Source organism: Erythrolamprus reginae, chromosome 2, assembly GCF_031021105.1.
Source record: "Erythrolamprus reginae isolate rEryReg1 chromosome 2, rEryReg1.hap1, whole genome shotgun sequence".
Classification (NCBI taxonomy): domain Eukaryota; kingdom Metazoa; phylum Chordata; class Lepidosauria; order Squamata; family Dipsadidae; genus Erythrolamprus; species Erythrolamprus reginae.
Window position 1 is genome coordinate 75,966,285 of NC_091951.1, and position 12,809 is coordinate 75,979,093.

Sequence of the window (12,809 nt, forward strand, 5' to 3'; positions counted from 1 at the left end):
AATGCCCACAAAACTCAATAACTCTGAGAATCATTCTATTCATGTGGGGGTGTGGAGGAGACACAGATATGATTTTATTTCCACCTTCCATATTGTATAGTATTATTGCTGTTTGTCACAAGCAAAAACGTGTGCCAGTTACAAAGTATAGGAATGGCGATCAATCACTGAAAGATTTGTAACAGTTGTGAATGTGTGCCTGCTGTGAAGCACACAAACCGTGTGCATATTACACTGCAATGGCTGTAAATGCAAGGATTGGTTGCCAAGTTGTTGGGTTTTTTACCACTGCTGTAACTTCAAATGATTGCTGTACAAGGTAGTGAGTAAACAAAGGTTACCTGCTTATAATATAACACATATGTATTATATTTCTAGACTTTTGCTAAGTTCACTTAATGGGTGAGTTTAATGCAGTAATATTTATGTTTAAGAGTACAGTCATGTGGAAAATGAAAGTGAATTACTCCAATGCCATATTAATTCTTTAAGCATGGATGAAATAATTCTATGTGAGAAACTAAATGTAACCTCTATTGGGCTTTATTAGTGGGTAGCCCTATGCACCAATATCTATTAACATCTTTCCTTCTTTTTTTAGAAGTTTTTCCTCTGCCACTGCTAAGAAAAAAAAATGTTTTCTTCTTCTTAACTGATCACCCTGGCAATATCCACCAAGATTCCTTATTTTATCAAAGTATAAGAGCCAGGGAGACTCTTCATACTTCTATGATCTGAATAGGCTTCATTCAAAATTAAGCATTATAGCATGTTTGGGAGTTTATGCCCTATATCCATATGTCATCACTATCTGTTTATGTTTCAGCAGCAGGTTGCTTGACAGCCTGACACCATCTGTTCCATCTCTCCTTTTTCCTGGGGTGAACATTGTTTACTGTCAATATTCAGGGACTAAACATTTTTTAATGTTTAGAGAAAATAAGTGTATTTCCACAACTTACATATTTGGTCAAACTGGCTCAAATCAGTCATAATAGGCTTCAAGCCCAATCTTCCTTTCACACTTAAGTATTGTTTAAGAGGTAATACTCAAATCCTTTCCTCTAACTGGCATCGGAAAGTAAAGACATAAATTGATTAATCTGATCTAGAATGAATGGAAAGATTTTGAAAGGGGGGGGGGGGGAAGCTAGACCGAAGTACTATTTCCATCTCTGCTACAAAGCGATACTTGAAATGTGTTAATTAAATTTCTGTTTGGATTTGTGAGTTAGCTAGACAAGATTTCACATTTTTGTAAAAAGCCCATTAAATCTGAGATAATGAGAATGGCAATACCATCCTTCAAAAGTTATGGTTTATATTTTTAGACAATTAGGGTCACTTTTGTTTCTTTCACTGCTGCTGTTTTTAAGTCGATTTCAAAGCATCACTGTGCGGAATTTTTTCAAATTAATTATGATTGATTCTCACGCTTGCCTGGGGATAGGTTCATATGATTTGGCATTATACTGGATATTAATGTAATTCTGGAAACAGTGCTGTATAATATATTATGAGCGCTATAAAAAAAAGTTCTCAAAGCTTCATGGGAAATATTGGAGAGCACAATGCCCTCTAGTGGAAAATATATTTGCAAATAGGAAAAAAGAATTATATTTATAATTATTCTTGGATACATACAGTATCTGTAAGTTTCATGAGGGAATATAGAATGTAAGAATCACATAAAGAAAGCAACTTATTTTTAAATACTATCTCAAAATATCAAATAATCAGGGATGCAAAGCCTTTGCCTGTTAATTAAGTTTGAAAATTTTCACAAAAACTTGTGCAGTCATACACAGACTTTTGGATTCTGCTATGTGACCCTTTCTTTTGTAGTAAAGATCATTGGCTAATGGAAACCAGAGTTTATGCTAGTTTTTGACCTGATAGCCTCAATTATCTAACTGATGTCAAAGGACCACAAAGATCTTGCTGTATTGTAATATTTTCTGGCAGTCTCTGCTCACAAACTTACTTCCTCTATAGTCCTCTGTGAATAATAATAATAATAATAATAATAATAATAATAATAATAATAATAATAATAATAATAATAATAAAAAATAATAATTTATTAGATTTGTATGCCGCCCCTCTCCGATGACTCGGGGCGGTTCACAACATATACAGTACAAATACAAATACAATATTAAAAAGTTAAAAACTATTTTAAAAATACATTATGATAACAATCATCAGCTACACAGTCATACACATCCAGTCCAACTTATCATGATACGGAGGTCAAACAAAATGGAGGGGGGTGTCAATGCATTCTAAACAGAATTAACAGAAATAAAGTGCCAAAGAATGTCATCCAGCAGCAGCATGGATGAATGAAATGGTTTTTTTTCTTTCAAAAAACCCAAAAAACCAAAAGTAAAAGTCAAAAGAGGCTGAATAATGGATTGCCTCACTCTAGCTTCCCCAGGATAGAAAGGAAAAAACTAGGGTGAGATGAGTAAATCGATATACAGTAAATCCAAGCAACAATATTAATATCTAAAAACAAGGAGTCAATAAGTCATTTGATCGCAGGTCTTTCTTGCTGATTTTAGCAAAATGGGAATCTTTGTACCTGTGAAACTATACTGCTCAAAAAAATAAAATAAAGGGAACACTTAAACAACACAATATAACTCCAAGTAAATCAAACTTCTGTGAAATCAAACTGTCCACTTAGGAAACAACACTAATTGACAATCAATTTCACATGCTGTTGTGCACATTAAACTTTGTACAGAATAAAGTATTCAATGAGAATATTTCATTCATTCAGATCTAGGATGTGTTATCTAGGGCAGACTAGATGGATCATGAGGTCAATCTTCTATGTTTCTATGTTATTTGACTGTTCCCTTTATTTTTTGGGGGCAGTGTATTTGGTATGCCTTTCTTTCATCTATACAGTATTGCTATTTCTTATCGCCAGATTAATTTATGAAATGCTCTTTTCCAATTCACTTATAATACAATATTAAAAGAAAAAAGATAGCCCCAATATTATTTAAGACCTGCAAAGATTCTGTAATAAATACCCCGATTGAAATTTTCCTATAAAAATAATATATAATAAAAAATACTTCTTCGGGTAAATGTAGACATTTTCCTGAACTGATTGTTCTTACTGCTATGTGTGTCTTATGATTTCAAGTTCTTTTGAGATATTTTTGCATAATTTAATTTAAAATATATATTTCTTTCAGTGCTTCCATTTCTGACACCCCTCGTCATTGCGACTGTTAACTGAAATGAATGTATTTCCACAGCTTCCTTCACAGTCCAGATATAACAACAGATCAGTTAACTGAGGAGTATAGAACACCAAAACCTGCATGAAAATTCCTTATTACAGGAACACATTTGAGGAGAAACACATGTTGCAAGAGAGTCAGTCAGTCATTCAATCAATCAGTCATGCAGGTAGATAAGATCAGTTTAGAACTAATGTTATTCAACTTCACTGGTCAAATGCACTGAAACTCGATTTATTACAAAGAATTTTTAATAATTTCCCTCAAAACGAATAAACATTCAATACATTTGCAGTGTTTTCACTTTAACATTATACGTTACATTGAAATATGCAACAAGATGCCAAAAGACTGAATTTTCTTTGGAAAATGCAGTCTTTAGAATGTCATGTTACATATTACAGAGTAATGCGTAACATGACATACTAATCCAAGTGAATCCAAGTGAACCTATAGACTTACAAACTATACACAAGTCTTCACAGACTCCAATTAAATTTTAGATAATTAATCTAATGAACAAATTGATAAACCATAGTTGTTTGATTACATTTACAAAAAAGTAAACGTATTGTCTATACTGAATGCATTGCATCAAGTTCAATGTAATATACTCACAAGTATTTGTAAACATATGTCGATAAAAATATACATGCAGACTATTAAGTATAAATTATAAATACCAATGTCTGAGTGATACACATACATTGACAGCCTCTAGTCACTTGAGAATTTCCCATTTTTTGAATATGAAACTTAAAGAAGTCCAGAATTAATATTTTTTTCCTCAATGTTATTATGGTTCTATTCAGGTGTCACTTAGTTTCATTTCATTTACAAATGTTATTGTATAGGATTGCTTACTTTTTATACTATCTTTAAAGCATGGGAAACAAGAGAAAGCAAATTATTTTTAAAAGATAAGAGATGGAGGGAGGGATGGAGGGACAAAAGCAAGATTTAAAGAAGGCTGGAAAATAAATCTAATTGAAATACTGGTAGTCCTCGACTTATAACCACAATTGAGCATAAAATGTTGTTAAGTGAGACATTTGTTAAATGAGTTTTGCCTTATTTAACTGCTGCCACAGTTGTTAAGTGAATTAGTACACTGTTAAGTAAGTAATACGGTTGTTAGGTGATCACATGACCTTGAGGGGGGAGGGAGGAGAGTGAGAGTTAGAGAGAAGGATGGAGGGAGGGAGGGAGAGAGAGAGAGAGAGAGAGATGACAGGTTTGTAATTTCTAAACGTTAGGAGTACACAAAAGGTGTGACCTGCCTTGGGGATTATTTAGATGTGCTTGATAAATAACCATATAAGTATTATAACTTTTTAACAATTTGTCTGTTGCATTTGTTCTAGTAACACGCAAGTTTCAATGTCATAATGTTTTCTGGTTGCAGAACAGAACTCAGATGCCAAGACCACATCAGGCGGTTTATAGTTAAGACAACTCTAAAAACACATATTTTTTTAAAAGGATTATTTAAATAGGCAAATAATAATTTAACTGTGGTTAATTGTTAGTTTTAATGGCTAGTTTAAATATCTGTTTTTAGTTTTATCTTTCTACTGTGAAGTGCCAAAAGACATTGGTTGTCCGCAGTAAAACAAGCTTAATTAATTGACTAACTGATGTTATTTGATTTTTGACTGCCTATTTCAAAGATAAAATATCCTATAAAATATACATTTTCACATAAATCAGCTACAAGGTAGGGAGCATTATTAGTATTCTCTAATACAGAATTCCTTTCTTACAAGGAAGAGAATCAAAATCTGTGTGGGCAATTATGTTGGCCTTTGAACTGCTATATAAGCTGGATGAGCTATCCTGCTACAAATATCTTGCTTATTCTACTAAGGGACAATGATTTGGCATTTTCCATCTTCTCTTCGAAGAACCTCTTTGGTGAAGTTGTTAGAATGCAGTACTGCAAACTACTTCTGCTGATCATCGGCTGCCAGCAGTTTGGCGGATCGAATCTCAGTAGGCTCAAGGTTGGTTCAGCCTTCCATCCTTCCCAGGTGGGTAAAATGAGGACCCAGATTGTTGGGGGCAATGTGCTTACTCTCTGTAAACTGCTTAGAGAGGGCTGTAAAGCATTGTGAAGTAGTTTATAAGTCTAAATGCTATTGCTATTTTATTATCTCTGGCTCTAACATCATTTTTCGAGGAGGGCGTTTGCCCAGGTTCGCCTGGTACACCAGTTGTGGCCCTATTTGGACAGGGAGTCATTGCTCACAGTCGCTCATGCTCTCATCACCTCGAAGTTCAATTACTGCAATGCTCTCTACATGGGACTACCTCTGAAAAGTGTTCGGAAACTTCAGATCGTGCAGAACGCGGCCATGAGAGCCATCATGGGGCTTCCTAGATTCGCCCATGTCTCTGCAACACTCTGTGGCTTGCATTGGCTGCCGATCAGTTTCCGGTCACAATTCAAAGTGTTGGTCATGACCTTTAAAGCCCTACATGGCAATGGACTAGATTATCTCCGGAACCACCTGCTACCGCACGAATCCTAGCGACTGATAAGGTCCCACAGAGTTGGCCTTCTCCGGGTCCCGTCGACTAAGCAATGTCGTTTGGCGGGCCCCAGGGGAAGAGCCTTCTCTGTGGCACCCCTGGCCCTCTGGAACCAACTCCCCCCGGAGATTAGAACTGCCCCCACCCTCCCTGTCTTTCATAAACTACTCAAGACTCATTTATACTGCCAGGCACGGGGGAGTTGAGATAGCTCTTCCCCCTAGGCCATTACAAGTTATGCATGGTATGTTTGTGTGTATGTTTGGTTTTATAATAGGGGTTTTTAGTTGTTTTTTTCTTATTGGATTGTATATGTTGTGTTTATTATTGTTGTTAGCCGCCCCGAGTCTGCGGAGAGGGGCGGCATACAAATCCAATAAATAATAATAATAATAATAATAATAATAATAATAATAATAATAGTTGTTGTTGTTGTTGTTGTTGTTAGATGGTGAGATTCCTGTCAAAACAGCTTGTCTCTGACATATAGTCACCAAAATGGCTGTCAGTTTGAAAATCCATTAGGACAACCTGAAGGCTAAGGGAACACAATTCTATACTTCTATATGTATAGTTTGTTTGCAGGTTTACTGTGTCATAGAAGAACGCATTACTATTTAGAGTACATTGGTGGAAGGTATGTTTATTAGACTACACTGAGAAGCCATCTAACAACTGAATGATTCTGGGCATCTTACACTTAAAAAGAAAAAAAAAAAACCAAGAAAATCCTATGCACCCAGACAAAAACACATAATGCTGTACGGTGTTCCCTTATCAGAACAAGAAAATGATGTGTTCTTTTTGAAGTGTTTTGGGAAGATAAAAACGTTGAGGAAGACATAGAAAACTTGGCTGATATATTTCAGTTAACATATTTTGATCTCTCAAAATCAATGCTGTCAGGTCAGACAGTCATCTGTTCTGATAGTGCTATTTTAAATTCTGGATTAGTCATATTAAGGCTATTATCCCTTTATATAATTTTTTGGAGGAAAAATTGATCTGGTGTGCATTACTGAGATTTTAACTGGCATCTCATCAGCAATGTCTTTTGGGATATTTGGTCTAAATTTCATTGAGGCTGGAAAGCTGGGATTGCTAACATTATAGAGATCCCATCGAAATCTACTTTAACACTAATTCTGAAGCCATGTACTGGATTGTTAAGGGAGAGAAATAGGGCAGTCGGCTGTTAAGACAGCCAGATAAGACAACCCAGTGTATTATTTTTCATACTTCCTGGCACTTTCTCTGGCCTAACTGGCTGAGGTAAATCTAATAGATAGATGTGTAGTTTAGGAGACTTCAAGAATCATGCTAAAGGCTCCTTGACAAATCTAGTTCAGAACAACATGGTCCTGACACCTAAAAACTTTTGACTTCATCTAATAGTTTGATGCATGTAAAAGGTCAACTTTTGATTCATTTTTTTTCCTTGGCAACTTGGCAAAGAGAAGGGATTCTATATGTATATGGGGAGGTTAGAATTCATTTGAAAAGGGTAAACCAGTTCCTCTTGAATCTCAGACTGGTATTGACAGAAGGATTCCTGAATACATAGAGTATTTAGCTTGCAAGCAAGAATAATGATATTGTCAATGGTCTTGTCAAGTTATTCAAATGTGAAACAGAAAGGGCCACCAATACAAATACCCCTTGGCATTTTCTTTCCTTTTTCATTTCTTCTTTCCTTTATACTGTATTAGGATGTATCTTTATACTTTCTATTATTTTCTAATTTTATTTATTACTTTATTTGTATCCAGCTTGTTTTATTTTATTAATTTTGCAAATAATTCAAGGCAGAGAATGTATCCAATATACATTCTTCCTCCTGTTGTTCCTACAACAACTTTCTGAGCTAAGTTTGGTTGAGAGAGAGTGGTTCATCCAGCTGGCTTTCATGCTTGAGCGGGAAACTACTCCCTACTCCTGCTTTGTAGCCTGTAGCTTAACCAATAGACCAACCCGGGTCTCAATTTCAATGCAAAGTTCAATGAAACATTTTCAATGGAAGTTTCCATGTATTTAATCATGTTTATAACATGATTAAATTTATCAACATTTCTATTATTTATAAAGCTTATAAAGCTATCAATATTAATAGTATTTTAGGATCTCAATATAGTAAACACTAAATTGTTTAAATGTTCATCCAAAATTAGGCATAAAATAAAGGCAGGGGTGGGCTACTGCCTGGACGGGAGTTGGGGTAACATAGTGGGATAGCAAAAATGGAGCTCCATCCCAGAGCACCCAAATTGCACTGAAAGATGTTGAAAGAAAATGGAAAAGCCACACCCAGAGTGTGGTAGTAAACATTTTGGTAGCCCTTCCCTGCATAAAGGTACATGTTGTTAGAATGGAACATGAAATTATTGGTGTGAAATATATAGGTTAAAAGTAGCAGATTAAAAAGAGAAACTGTGCCAAGAAAATTTGATCTGTCTGCATACAATCAAAATATAAGATTAATGCTAGGAACAGATTTGATACACATAGACAGGGGAACAATGAAAAGAAATAGGAGACACTAAAAACTGGAGCAGCCAAAAATAAAAGAGAGAGAGAGAGAGAGATGTGAACATTTCAAAGAGGAAAAGATCCAAGTGGCTTTCAGTACAAGCTATCACAATAGTCAGGAAAAAGGGGCATGAAAGCCTTGGGCAACAAGCACAACAACACAGACTTTCAACATCAAGCAAAAAAGGAAAAGGATTCTTGATTAAGACATCTAACAAGCAAAAGTGTGTGTGTGTGTGTGTGTGTACAGTGGTACCTCTACTTAAGAAGTTAATTCGTTCTGTGATCAGGTTCTTAAGTAGAAAAGTTTGTAAGTAGAAGCAATTTTTCCCATAAGAATCAATGTAAAGGCAAATAATACATGCAAACCCATTAGAAAAGAAATAAAAGCTCGGAATTTGGGTAGGAGGAGGAGGAAGAAGAAGAGGAGTAGGACAGTCGCTGCCGAAGGAAGAAGGTGAGGTGAGGGGAATCAAAGACATCCAAAACTTTAAGGCTTTTAAAAAAAAGAGGGACTCTGAGGCGGCGAGGAAGAGTAAGCGCCTCCCATACACCCAGCGCAAGGCTGCCTCCCATACACTGTGCCAGACAGGAAAACACTCCTTTGACTGAAAGGCATCTGTGTCTGCTGCTGCTATCTGCTTCCTCTTCCTTCCCATGCTGAAGGGCTCCCCTCTCCTCTCACTCACTCGCTTTGTAGCCAGCGCCTTTCCTTCACTATGGTGACTCCTCAGTTTGGCTGAAGCCGAGTTGATCCAGCCAGGGTGAAGCACCCCCTTTTGCCTTTCCGTGCCCAGATGCTCTGGGGGGCAACCTTGTGCCAAGTGTATGAGAGGCAGCGCGAGGGAGTTTATTCCCTCTCCAAGCTCCCAGAGAAAGGAAAATGCTTCATTCACTCTGTACTGCCAAAGGCTCCTTAAGCGCCATCAAAAGGCTCCTCTGGCAGCCCAGAAAAACTCAAGATGGCCGGGATTAAAAGGAATGGCAGGAAACTGGCCAGGCCTTCGTGCCGCTCTCAAATTTCCTGGGAAATTTTTGTAGGCTCAGGTTCTTCGGAAGAAAATGGTTCTTAAGAAGAGGCTCTCTCTCTCTCTCTCTCTCTCTCTCTCTCTCTCTCTCTCTCTCTCTCTCTCTCTCTCTCTCTCTCTGTGTGTGTGTGTGTGTGTGTGTATTCCCTAGGGACTCAGGGCAGCTCACAACAAAAATAACAAAAATAAGAGAAATCACAAAAAAATGTTTAGCTAAGGTAGGTAATCAAGTAATCATGGAAATTAACTGAAAGAGGCAAACAAGATTAAAGGAAGATGAAAAGAATATTCTGAAATCCTTTACAGGTAGGACTACAGAATGACATAGAGGGGATATATTCAATAACTGACATTTCTAGAAAGCTGCCAAAGGTACAAGTATCAAATGCAGAAGGAAACTTAACTGATCAATTTAAATATTTAGGCAAAGAGTCAGTTAACAAATAAGAAATAAGACTAGGCTCTTTAAAAGTCAAAATATATTCATGTATATATACTTATATCAAAAAAGAGAGATAAAAGATAATGTACAAATTATTAAATTTTTGCACTAATTTATCAAACAAGGGTTTTTTTAAAAGGTAGAATCATATGGAGAAATACCAAGAACAGATTTTAGAAAAGGAAGAGGGCCCATCACATACCATACTTTTTGGAGTATAAGATGCACCCTGTTCCCCCTTAAAAGAGAGTAGAAATGTCGACGCATCTTCTACACTGAATACAGTACAGCCATTATTTTGCCTTCTGAAGCCCCACCCCCATATCCCATTTTTGCAAAAAAAAAAAAAAAAAGGGAGCTGATTTTTGCACAAATGAGGTGCACAGAAGGTGTTCGAAGTCTGCAGAGAGCTCCTGGGGATTGAGGGAAGGCAAAAATGTCCCCATTTTGTGAAAAAATGGACTAAAAATGACATGTTTTTCACAAAAATGTGGACATTTTTATCTTCCCCCAGCCCCCAAGAGCTCTCTGCGGGCCTCACAAATCCTCTGCCCATTTACAAAAAATGGGTGGAAAAAGGCCCCATTTTTGCAAAAATAGGGCATGCAGAGGGTTTGGGAGGTTGGGAAGGACAAAAACCTTTATATATATATATATACTTACCTCTTTGAAATCCTGGTGCGTATTATACACCGGTGCATGTTATAGTCCAAAAAATATACAGTAGTTAATTTAAGATGGATATAATGTGGAACAAAATTATTTCAGCAAGGCTTTTGGTGTTATAGCTAATGTTAGTTAGAATGTAAAATATATTAAGATCTATAAAGTGGCATCAGTATTGGTAACAAAGACAGTTTTGGCAATGATAAGAGATACATATATTTTCAGGAGGGAAAGACAAGATTTAGCCTTTTCCCCATACTGTAACTTCTGCTATGCTTGCAATGGTATTTATAATGCTCAAAGGTTGAGTCTGAACAATGTGCTAATCTAGGCTAAAATGAGACTGGATTACTTGTGCTAAAATGGAAGCATCATGTAACCAGATTAAATGTTTGGGAGGTTTGTTGTCACTTTGATCAGTTGTTAAGCAAACAGTTCAAAGCCTAGAATTACCTGTTAATGCTTTGATGTTGGTCAATAAGGTTATCTGCCTTAATTATGATCTGTGCTAATTAAAAACTAATATAAACAAGAAATAAAGCAAAAAAAGTAAGTGTAATAAAGAGAAGAAAGAAAGAAAGAAAAGTATGTGTGAAGAAATTACGTCCCCCTCCATAGCGACAAATATAAACAATTTGGTAACATGTCATCTTCTTAAAATACAATAAATGATCTCATCTACTTATTTATATATACTGTACATCTTTAAAGCCTCATCATCCAGTCCTGGTCAGTAAAAGTTCATTGAGGTTTACTACAAATAACATATATACTTTAATCTTAATCAAATAAACTCACATTCTATTCTATTCCCATAGCCCATCATTTTTACCTCCACTTTTGAATCAGATTTAATCATATCTGGAAAAGATTGTTCCTTTTCCATATCTTGTTTCTAAACAAAATATGTCTATAATGACAGACATTTTTAAAATTCACAAGACGTGTGAGTTCTAACTCAGCCTTAGCCATACAAATCTGCTGGGTGTCTTTGCGTTAGTCACTGTCTCCCAGGCCTGTGTACCTCACAAGATTGTTGTTGATGGTATAAAAAGAAGTATTAAGTACTGCCTTGAGTTATTTATAAAAATAAAAGCAAGATTAAAACAACCTCTAAAAAGTTTATTCACAAATATCCTCCAAAGTTAAAGCATTTTGTTCCATTCTATATTAGTGAGTCAAACTCACATACTTTTTCCCTTTGATTGTAATTTTTAATTCCTTGTCATTCCTCTAATGTCCAATCTTCAAAATCCCATCTCCTCCTTCTGCTGCTCTCTCTCTCCCTCTCCATCCTCACATACACAATTCAAAACAACAGCATTTTCCCACAGTGCTTTAAATCTGCCAGAGAACCTGCCAGAGACTACCACAAATTTCCTTGTGAAGAACAGCTGCCTGGAGACTTCCTGGGAAATCCCAGTCCTCTCCTTGTCTAGAGAGGAATTGCAAAGAGTTGACTTTGCACTCCAGTTCTTCATTCTGCCACAGTCATTGACTCCTCTCTCAGGGAAACTATCATCAATTTGCCATTTCTTTCCCAGAAATGCTAATTCTTAGTATCCTGACAATTTTATCTCATTTAAACCATAAAACTAGGTAAAATTAAGCCAATCCTACTGAGCATTACATACTGATAGTTACATTCCAAGATAAATACAGCTGAGTCTTTTCTATGTTTCTATGAGTCCTTCACATCACATACTATCTGCATTTTTAAACTGGAATATTAAAGACTAAATAATTCAGACAAAGAAAGCAGATGTTCTACAACTGAGCTACAGCCCTTATCCACCGAGGGTTGCCTGCTAAATAGTAGCTTTTGTAGAACAATATAATCTGTCATCAAATGGCAACAGTTGCCAGGGGGGAAAAAACCCACATCCACACATTCAATTCTTGTGGACACATTGTATGTCTTCACACATAATCTTCCAAACACAATTCATTTTGATTTGTGAAATCTTAATAGCCCCTTTGTATTTTCTGAAATCTATTTCTAAATCTGACAAAACAGTATTTTCCTAACTATTCTGCTTCCTAAAACCAAGTATCACTCAAACGTATTCTTCTATTAGATAAAACTCTCCTTTTGAAAATCTGTCAAAGTCAGAATTTAGGAATTTCTCCAGAACCTTTAGGGTTTCTTTGTTTCCAATGGTACTATAGCAAATGTACAAAAATTTTGTAAATGTTACAGTGAAAGAAAGCAAGAGTATTTTATACATTATGTTTCCAAATCTATGTTTCCTGAGTCCAGTATATTTGTCTTGCAAATATTCTGAGATTTTGGAGAATAACCTGACAGTTCTTCAGCTGATGTCAACTAACTGCAAGGTTTTCCAAAGCATC

General features: G+C 36.0%; 1 protein-coding gene and 1 long non-coding RNA gene across 8 annotated transcripts in view; one reads left to right on the forward strand and one right to left on the reverse strand.

Annotated features, from left to right (window-relative positions):
• PLXNA1 (plexin A1) overlaps window positions 1–12,809 on the reverse strand; it is a 471,845-nt gene that overhangs the window by 174,645 nt on the left and 284,391 nt on the right. The gene's annotated exons all lie outside the window — the stretch shown is intronic.
• LOC139160471 (uncharacterized) overlaps window positions 5,215–12,809 on the forward strand; it is a 41,525-nt gene continuing 33,930 nt past the window's right edge. Inside the window, exon 1 of the long non-coding RNA XR_011557949.1 lies at window positions 5,215–5,293. This is a non-coding gene — a long non-coding RNA (uncharacterized lncRNA). The remainder of the gene's footprint in view (window positions 5,294–12,809) is intronic.